We start from the raw sequence: 10902 nt of genomic DNA, 5'->3' as shown, positions 1-10902 counted from the left end.
CGAAACAGCATTGGTTAAAGTTGTAAATGATCAATCGCATCTGACGAGGGTCTTGTCTCTTTGCTCGTCTTAGTAGATCTTAGTGCAGCTTTTGACCTGCTCAACTGCATTGAGCTGGTTCAAATCCTATTTATCAGAGCAATCTCAGTTTGTACAAGTTAACAATGAATCCTCACTGCATACCAAAGTTAGTCACTGGGTTCCACAAGGTTCTGTGCTCGGACCAATACTATTCACTTTATATTCGCTTCCTTTAGGGGATATCATTAGAAAACACATTAATTTTCATTGTTATGCAGACGATACACAATTACAGATGACACTAATCAGTTAGCTAAACTTCAGGCATGTATTAAAGACATATAAAACCTGGTTGAGACAAAACATAAGTTATTGTGCTGGGCCCTAAACATCTTAGAGACACATTATCTAATGATATATCTACTCTGGACATCATTACTTTGGCCTCCAGCAGCACAGTTAAGGATTCTGGGAGTTATCTTTGATCAGGATTTGTCCTTTAACTCCCACAAATAGCAAAATTCAAGGAATGCCTTCTTCCATCAACGGAACATTGAACAGATCAGGAACATCCTGTGTCAAAAAGAAGCAGATAAATGAGTCCACACTTCTGTTACCTCAAGGCTGGATTATTGTAATTCCCTTTCATCAGGCTACACCAAAACGTCTGTAAAGACACTCCAACTCCTCAAGCTCCTCTCCTGTTGAACCGTCTTGCAGTGTCTGTTCGATGGCAGACACCCTCTCTATATTTAAGAGAAGACTTTTTGATAAAGCCTACAGTTAGGGCCTGCACAGGCTCTTAGCTATGCTGCCATAGGTCGAGTCTGCCGGGGGATATCCTGTGATGCACTGAGCTTCTCTGTCTTTCTCTCTATCTGTACACATTCATGTCTCATCAATACATTTTACTGACTCTGCTTCTTCCCCGGAGTCTCTGTGCTCTCTCGTCTCGCAGGTTCCCATGGATGGTGGTTGGCCCTGCTGCCTGCCCTCAAGGTCTCTTCTTCTGGGCCTAACAGCTGCGGAGAGCTGCAAGCTGCATTTGCAGCAGGCCCAAAGAACTTCTCCTCACTGCAGCGACACAAGGTCCTGCCAGTATTCCTGATCAGTTAGCACCAGCAGCTGTCAGCCAACTTCACAATCTGAGGAACACCAAGCAAGTTAGCACCGAGCTGCTATCCCTGCAAAGGAAAGGAGCGAACCGCTTCCTCCTCTGCCGACTTTCATCAGTCGTTGGACAGCTAGAACAGCATTCAACATGGGAATCCCAGCGTTCTCCTGCAACCACCTGCACCTTCTGGTAACGTTGAACTGGGCTTAGACAGCATAGCATAGCACAGCTAAGCACAGGACTTTAAACTCTGGTTGATGTAATGCACATGTGTTCGATTAATGTGTGTCCACTGTTTGAGTGTTATTGTGATCTCAGGTCAGGTTTTTGGTAGTTTGCTTTACTAGACGGCTAATTCGATGTTAGTCGGATGATGCTTCACACAGACTCAGGGTCTTTGCATGCAACTAACCATCTTCTATAACCTGGCATCACGTCACACACACACACACACACACACACACACACACACACCTTTATATAGTACATGTTAGTAAGTGTGTTTTCATCTTTGTGTAAATAAGACTTTTGAATCTTCAAGCTGCCTATTTAATATTGTACAAGAGTGAATGTTGCCAACCTCGACTCTGTCAAGAACTCCAAAATCCTTCAACCATTACTAGCTGTTATGGTAATATTGGTTGTAGTTATTAAATTAATTATTAATCAGAGTTACAAACAGTTTAGTACCTTTTCTGAGACTGATTTGGTGAATTGGCTCTTTTCCCTTCTTCAAGGGTGGTGCCCCGAGGTGATCTAATGTAAATTGGATCTTGTTATTAATCATAATTAATAATTATCCCTGATAATCACTAATTATTATTGATAGCCAAATTTTACCCAAAACTCCCTATTACTGTTGCATGGAGCACTACATAAATGGTGCCCCGTGTGATGTGAGCACAACATGACGATGCATTTTAATCCAAGAGGGTTTTTAAAGAGTTTATTAAACTGAAGATCATCCTTCAGTTTATCACAAACATGCATATTCAAAAATCATCATTTGGAGATACAAGGTTTTCACTGGACAGGAAGGATATGAAAAAAGTTATTTGTGAAGTAACTCGTAACTAAAGCTGTCAGATAAATGTGGTAGAGGAGAAATGTAAAGCTGCATCAAATGGAAATACTCCATTAAAGTACAAGTATGTCAAATGTGTAGTTAAGTACAATACTTGAGGAAATGTACTAAGTTACCTTACACCACTGTGTGTGTGTGTGTGTGTGCGTGTACACCTGATACAGCGACATGAGTTCTCTGTATTTAACATCCTCAGTGTTCTACCAGAGAACCTGCTGAACATTAAGTGATGACAACCTCTGACAGTGAAGTCCGATCATGCAGAGATCATGTTGTTTATGAACAGAAGATGTTACAGTGGTTGTCTTTGTTAAAATGAAGATGTTCTGTTGGGTTTGTTTCACAGATGCAGCTCCAGATGTGCGGACATGACGGCTGTGTCAGTGACGGCGAAGAGAAGATCCAGCTTGAAGAGACAATGTTACAGGTGGGTGTTAATCAGGATTTAAAAAGTGGGGAACAGGATGTGGAGGTAACTCTGTTTGCATTTGGACCCAAGATGACTCAATCTGCTCCTGCTGCCAAATAGTGCTACGCAATTTCTAAAGTGCATCAGTATCAATATAAAATGAGAATGATTTATACTTTTCCTGCCACATACCTGATGTCTGCGTCACCTCCTCCAGTTTCTATTAATAACCCTCCACCATCCTCCACCTTGTTGCGTCTGAGTCTGTTTGTGGGTCCATGAAGCTACAGACAGCCTCAAAGTAACTGACTGACTCACACTGACTGTCGAGTGCCTGTTCAATGTGTGTGCGCTCAAAGATGCCACAGTGATTACAAACTCTACATATTAATGATGTTTATTAAGGATCACATCACAGTGAGACACATACATGATCATACTGTAAGTGGGCTAACTCTGATATATCTGATATCTGATAGAGTCAAAAGATGCTCTTCATGTTTATGTATATTTCTATATTAATAACTGGATATATGTTCTGTAATTAGTGAAGCATGAAGGAGTTTACAAACTTTCATTTCATTATACAACCCTGTGTTGGAGCCATATATGGTTCTCTGTCTCCATCATGTGGCCAGTGGAGCACATTACAATAAACAGGAGGAGACGCGTGTCAGGTGACAATAAAACAGCCCCATCTGCATTCTGCAGTGTGTCGCTCAAAGGTCCAATAACATGTTTCTTCTTTCATAAATTGAGTGTAAATGGTGAAATCAGTGTAAACAGTGTGTTCAAACAGCTGCTGAATGTTGGCAGGTCAGACTTTAGCACTTTAGACACAGAAGCAGACAGGCTGGTACAGCCATGCTGCCACAAACTGACACTTTTTACAAGGAAACACACAACTTACTGTTTTCATTTAATGCTGAATTTACAAGAAGGAGACAAAGTAAAAATATGAATTTTTCCTCTGAGAAGGTTTGAAGGTTTTAAATGTTTTTTTGAACTTGTAGACAGAGGTTGAGAAGCCTTAAAATAAAAATAATCAAAGTTTTATAAGTAGATTTTTATGGATATGAAAACTTGTAAAACCAAAGATTGAGTCATTGTTGTGTGTCAGGAGCTGAATCCTGAGTAAAGACTCACACTGAAACAAACCCTGGACCTGTTGTTCATGAGCTTCATTCTAGTGTTTTTCACATGAAGAAATCAGGAGGACGTTTGTTTTCATGTCTCACCCTCCTGTGTCAGTGTCTCCGTCTCTAACTTTCACTTCCTGTCTCTGTGTGATGCACATGATTTCCTGCCTGCAGACAAAAAGGTAAATGTGTGTTTTTAATGTGACTTCTTCATGTGTGATTTGTGTCTTTTCTTCCTGTAAAGACTCCTGTTATCAGACTGTTTGTATCTTCATTAGTTTGACACAATCATCACTGAAGACGAGGCTGCAGCTCGACGTTCAGCTCAGTCAGGAAACAAACAGCCGAGACATTTTAAATCTACAGCACTGCAGCTTCCTCTCAGTCTGACCTGTTGGAGCTTCTGAGTTACACTGAAGTTAAATGAGAAGAGATTTTAGATCCTCCAGCTGTGTCAGCAGCTTGTTTCTGTCTCTGTCTCTGTTCTGTTTCTGTTTCTTTTGATTGGTAATATCTGCTTAAAGGAGCCGGTTGACATCCAACAAAATAAATAAAATAGAATAGAATAGGATAGAATATTCTTTATTGTCACTATACACATGTACATGAAATTGTGTGTGGCATCCTCTTCAGGTCAATAGAAACAAATAGTGCAAAGTAAGAAAGGTAAACTATACCAAATAAAATATATAGTTAAATATACACATATATACAGTAAAAAAAATAATAAGAAAAACAGAATAAAAATATATAAATATATACTGTATACAGTAGACAGAGGTAGCAGCTTTGACAATGTAATTGTGCAAAACAGTGGTGGTGCAAAATAGTGCAAGTGTGTCACCAGTTTCTGTGGGTGGGATTGTTCATTATGGGGGTGGATGGAGGTCACAGCTCTGGGGTAGAAGCTGTTTCTCAGTCCGTTGGTGGTGGATTTTATTGTCCTGAACCGTCTGCCTGAAGGCAGCGGTTCGAATAGGGAGTGTCTGGGGTGTGTACAGTCCTTACAGATGCTGAGGGCTTTTTTCTTCAGCATGGCAGCATAAACAGTGTCCAGTGTAGGAAGCTCCGTCCCAGTGATGCACTGGGCTGCTTTAACCACACGGTGCAGGTCCTTGCATTCGGCAGCCGTGCAGCTGGCGTACCACACCATTGCGCAGTTGGTCAGGATGCTCTCGATGGTTCTCCTGTAAAGGTTGACTGACAGTTTCTGTGGGAGCTGGGCCTGTTTCAGCTTCCTGAAGAAAAACTTGTCTCTGTTGGGCCTTTTTGACAAGCTGTGAGGTGTTCGAGGTCCATGTTAGCTGCCTCGACACGGTGACTCCAAGTAACTTGAGGTCGTCGACACATTCCACCTCATTACCATGTGTATGTGGAGGGGGAGGTGGTCTCTTCCTTTCGTTCTCCTGAAGTCAACAATCAGCTCCTTTGTCTTGGAGGTGTTAAGGACCAGGTTGTTGTCCTCACACCACCTCTCAAGATAGTTCACCTGAAGCTACAGTTACAGTTAAAGTTACAGTGTCTGTGCAGAAGTTTGTACACAATACACACAATCTGTGTATATAATAATTTCTTTTCAGTATTTTACAGATTGATCTCAGTCCAGTTTGTTTTAATAACAGCTGTAGTCCAGGTGGATTTCTTTGTGCAGTCAGAAGTATTTGAACAGATTTTCATCCTGAGCCGAGAGTCTGCTCAGCTTTAATGTAACAAAAAGAAATCAACTTCCAGTCCAAACACTGTGCTTCTTTCTTTAATAATAAGAAGATGGTGAACTTTACTTATATATCACCTTTACAAAGTGCTTTGACAAACAAGCTCAGCAAGACGACATTACAGACCACGACCGCTGCAGGAATCAAACTGCCTCCTGACGTGACACCACGAGAACAACCTGGTGAAGCTCAAAGATCATTCTGGGTTTTGGTTTCACATGACTCTGTTAAGTTTAGAAGAGCTTTATCGTCATGGTTACGATAAGGTCAGTGAATGATGGGGGTCATGTTATATATGTATATGAGGTTGACTGTTGACAGGAAACAGGAAGTGAGCAGCTGCCTCTGGTGTTAAACTGTGGTGGTTCCACGCTGTCCTCCTCCATCACATGACTTCCTCTGCTCATGAGCAGGGCGTGCAGAGGAAGTTTAAAGAGGCCCGAGTTTATAAAAGGGGATTTTTGCAAACACTTACAATACAATAAATTGTAAGTATACAATACAATAAATATTTGTTAAAGGGATATTACAAGGTATGTAACATGATACGTACCTTTCTATGAGTAATCCATTGCCTGTCATGGACAGTTCAGTGGGTGGACCCAGGGGTCGAGTTATAATCTGAGCTTTGTTGGTCTCTAGATGAACTAACCCTAACCAACGTTAGGACGCAGACAGACAGGTGCGTCCTGAGAGACAGACTGGTTGGTTTTACCCTCCGTCCTCAGTGATCCGATCATTAGTGAACAGCTTCAGGCCCGTCAGTTCACACCTGACCTTAAACGCTGTGACCACTTGAGGTCTGATCTCACTTCCTGCTCTACATACAAATATACAGACATCACTGGAAGAAATGTATTTATTACACAAAGAAAGATCTTCACGTGTGACGTTTGCAGAATGAAAAAGTCGGCCCAAATAGTTCAGAATGTGTTGTGGAGTGTTTCACAAAGTTCATACAGTTTCTCCTGACACAAGTCTCAGAACTGAGTGTTTTTTGAAGGGAGTCTGGTGACTTTCTCCACTTTCTTCTCTCTCCAGAGCAGTAGCCTGTATTAGTTACTGTTTACTGTATTTGTAAAATGTGACATGTTTACTGTCAGTGTGTTATATTCTTTAATACATTTAGTGTAACAGATGAAATCAGTTCAAACAGCTGCTGGGAGGTAAGATGCACTTTAAACATGAACAACAGACAGGCTCTTACAGCGATGACACGTTTCACAAGTAAAGAAACATCTTAATGTATTTTATTTAAAGCTGAATTTACAAGAAGTGTATTAAGTTTCTCCTCGTGAGGCAACAACTGGTAAAATCATGCACTTTGTTAAGGGAGTCTGGGATATGACCGGTACTAGTGACTTCACTTCATTACTAAGTCCAAGTCCGTGACTTTAACACACCTACACAGCTTCTCTTCTCTCTCTGTCTCTAACTTTCACTTCCTGTCTCGGTGAGATGATTTCTGCCTCAACAAAAAGGTAAATGTGTGTTTTTAATGTCACTTCATCATGTGTGATTTGTGTCTTTTCTCCTGTAAAGACTTGTGTTATCAGACTGTTTGTGTCTTCATTAGTTTGACACAATCATTGCTAAAGACGAGGCTGCAGCTCGACGTTCAGCTCAGTCACAGGAAACAAACAGCTGAGACATTTTATGTCTCTGTTCTGTTTCTGTTTCTTTTGATTGGTAATATCTGCTTAAAGGAGCCGGTTGACATCCAACAATCATTTCTTCTCAGTATTTTACAGATTGATCTCAGTCCAGTTTGTTTTAATAACAGCTGTAGCCCAGGTGGATTTCTTTGTGCAGTCAGAAGTATTTGAACAGATTTTCATCCTGAGCCGAGAGTCTGCTCAGCTTTAATGTGACAAAAAGAAATCAACTTCCAGTCCAAACACTGTGCTTCTTTCTTTAATAATAAGAAGATGATGAACTTTACTTATATATCACCTTTACAAAGTGCTTTGACAAACAAGCTCAGCAAGACGACATTACAGACCACGACCACTGCAGAAATCAAACTGCCTCCTGACGTGACACCACGAGAACAACCGCGTGAAGCTCAGAGATCATTCTGGGTTTTGGGTTCACATGACTCTGTTAAGTTTAGAAGAGTTTTATCGTCATGGTTACTATAAGGTCAGTGAATGATAGGGGTCATGTTATATATGTATATGAGGTTGACTGTTGACAGGAAGCAGGAAGTGAGCAGCTGCCTCTGGTGTTAAACTGTGGTGGTTCCACGCTGTCCTCCTCCGTCACATGACTTCCTCTGCTCATGAGCAGGGCGTGCAGAGGAAGTTTAAAGAGGCCAGAGTTTATAAAAGGGGATTTTTGCAAACACTTACAATACAATAAATTGTAAGTATACAATACAATAAATATCTGTTAAAGGGACATTAAAAGGTACGTAACATGATACGTACCTTTCTATGAGTAATCCATTGCCTGTCATGGACAGTTCAGTGGGTGGACCCAGGGGTCGAGTTATAATCTGAGCTTTGTTGGTCTCTAGATGAACTAACTCTAACCAACGTTAGGACGCAGATAGACAGGTGCATCCTGAGAGACAGACTGGTTGGTTTTACCCTCCGTCCTCACTGATCCGATCATTAGTGAACAGCTTCAGGCCCGTCAGTTCACACCTGACCTTAAACGTGTCTTGACATTCGTCTTGTGACCACTTGAGATCTGATCTCACTTCCTGCTCTACATACAAATATACAGACATCACACGAAGAAATGTATTTATTACACAAAGAAAGATCTTCATGTGTGACGCTTGCAGAATGAACAAGTCGGCCCAAATAGTTCAGAATGTGTTGTGGAGTGTTTCACAAAGTTCATACAGTTTCTCCTGACACAAGTCTCAGAACTGAGTGTTTTTTGAAGGGAGTCTGGTGACTTTCTCCACTTTCTTCTCTCTCCAGAGCAGTAGCCTGTATTAGTTACTGTTTACTGTATTTGTAAAATGTGACATGTTTACTGTCAGTGTGTTATATTCTTTAATACATTTAGTGTAACAGATGAAATCAGTTCAAACAGCTGCTGGGAGGTAAGCTGCACTTTAAACATGAACAACAGACAGGCTCTTACAGCGATGACACGTTTCACAAGTAAAGAAACATCTTAATGTATTTTATTTAAAGCTGAATTTACAAGAAGTGTATTAAGTTTCTCCTCGTGAGGCAACAACTGGTAAAATCATGCACTTTGTTAAGGGAGTCTGGGATATGACTGATACTAGTGACTTCACTTCATTACTTAGTCCAAGTACGTGACTTTAACACACGTACACAGCTTCTCTTCTCTCTCTGTCTCTAACTTTCACTTCCTGTCTCGGTGAGATGATTTCTGCCTCAACAAAAAGGTAAATGTGTGTTTTTAATGTGACTTCTTCATGTGTGATTTGTGTCTTTTCTCCTGTAAAGACTTGTGTTATCAGACTGTTTGTGTCTTCATTAGTTTGACACAATCATTGCTAAAGACGAGGCTGCAGCTCGACGTTCAGCTCAGTCACAGGAAACAAACAGCTGAGACATTTTATGTCTCTGTTCTGTTTCTGTTTCTTTTGATTGGTAATATCTGCTTAAAGGAGCCGGTTGACATCCAACAATCATTTCTTCTCAGTATTTTACAGATTGATCTCAGTCCAGTTTGTTTTAATAACAGCTGTAGTCCAGGTGGATTTCTTTGTGCAGTCAGAAGTATTTGAACGGATTTTCATCCTGAGCCGAGAGTCTGCTCAGCTTTAATGTAACAAAAAGAAATCAACTTCCAGTCCAAACACTGTGCTTCTTTCTTTAATAATAAGAAGATGATGAGCTTTACTTATATATCACCTTTACAAAGTGCTTTGACAAACAAGCTCAGCAAGACGACATTACAGACCACGACCACTGCAGGAATCAAACTGCCTCCTGACGTGACACCACGAGAACAACCTGGTGAAGCTCAGAGATCATTCTGGGTTTTGGGTTCACATGACTCTGTTAAGTTTAGAAGAGCTTTATCGTCATGGTTACATGGTCAGTGAATGATGGGGGTCATGTTATATATGTATATGAGGTTGACTGTTGACAGGAAGCAGGAAGTGAGCAGCTGCCTCTGGTGTTAAACTGTGGTGGTTCCACGCTGTCCTCCTCCATCACATGACTTCCTCTGCTCATGAGCAAGGCATGCAGAGCAAGTTTAAAGAGGCCAGAGTTTATAAAAGGGGATTTTTGCAAACACTTACAATACAATAAATTGTAAGTATACAATACAATAAATATTTGTTAAAGGGATATTACAAGGTACGTAATGGGATACGTACCTTTCTATGAGTAATCCATTGCCTGTCATGGACAGTTCAGTGGGTGGACCCAGGGGTCGAGTTATAATCTGAGCTTTGTTGGTCTCTAGATGAACTAACTCTAACCAACGTTAGGACGCAGACAGACAGGTGCGTCCTGAGAGACAGACCGGTTGGTTTTACCCTCCGTCCTCAGTGATCCGATCATTAGTGAACAGCTTCAGGCCCGTCTGTTCACACCTGACCTTAAACGTGTCTTGACATTCGTCTTGTGACCACTTGAGATCTGATCTCACTTCCTGCTCTACATACAAATATACAGACATCACTGGAAGAAATGTATTTATTACACAAAGAAAGATCTTCACGTGTGACGTTTGCAGAATGAACAAGTCGGCCCAAATAGTTCAGAATGTGTTGTGGAGTGTTTCACAAAGTTCATACAGTTTCTCCTGACACAGCAAGTCTCAGAACTGAGTGTTTTTTTTAAGGGAGTCTGGTGACTTTCTCCACTTTCTTCTCTCTGCAGAGCAGTAGCCTGTATTAGTTACTGTTTACTGTATTTGTAAAATGTGACATGTTTACTGTCAGTGTGTTATATTCTTTAATACATTTAGTGTAACAGATTAAATCAGTTCAAACAGCTGCTGGGAGGTAAGATGCACTTTAAACATGAACAACAGACAGGCTCTTACAGCGATGACACGTTTCACAAGTAAAGAAACATCTTAATGTATTTTATTTAAAGCTGAATTTACAAGAAGTGTATTAAGTTTCTCCTCGTGAGGCAACAACTGGTAAAATCATGCACTTTGTTAAGGGAGTCTGGGATATGACTGATACTAGTGACTTCACTTCATTACTAAGTCCAAGTCCGTGACTTTAACACACGTACACAGCTTCTCTTCTCTCTCTGCCTCTACCTGTCACTTCCTGTCTCGGTGTGACTCACATGATTTCTGCCTCAACAAAAAGGTAAATGTGTGTTTTTAATGTGACTTCTTCATGTGTGATTTGTGTGTTTTCTCCTGTAAAGACTCGTGTTATCAGACTGTGTGTGTCTTCATTAGTTTGACACAATCATCGCAGTAAAAACTGTTGAAATGTGTGAGAGGTGTCGAGC

The 10902-nt window shown here is 40.8% G+C and overlaps 1 protein-coding gene across 1 annotated transcript in view; it reads right to left on the bottom strand.

Annotated features, from left to right (window-relative positions):
* The window catches only part of LOC141006168 (NACHT, LRR and PYD domains-containing protein 3-like), a 467008-nt gene that overhangs the window by 237893 nt on the left and 218213 nt on the right, over positions 1-10902 (bottom strand). The window lies entirely within an intron of this gene.

This window comes from Pagrus major, chromosome 1, assembly GCF_040436345.1.
Source record: "Pagrus major chromosome 1, Pma_NU_1.0".
NCBI lineage: Eukaryota > Metazoa > Chordata > Actinopteri > Spariformes > Sparidae > Pagrus > Pagrus major.
Note: the sequence above shows the minus strand (reverse complement) of the source record. Positions and strands in the feature narration are given on the sequence as shown.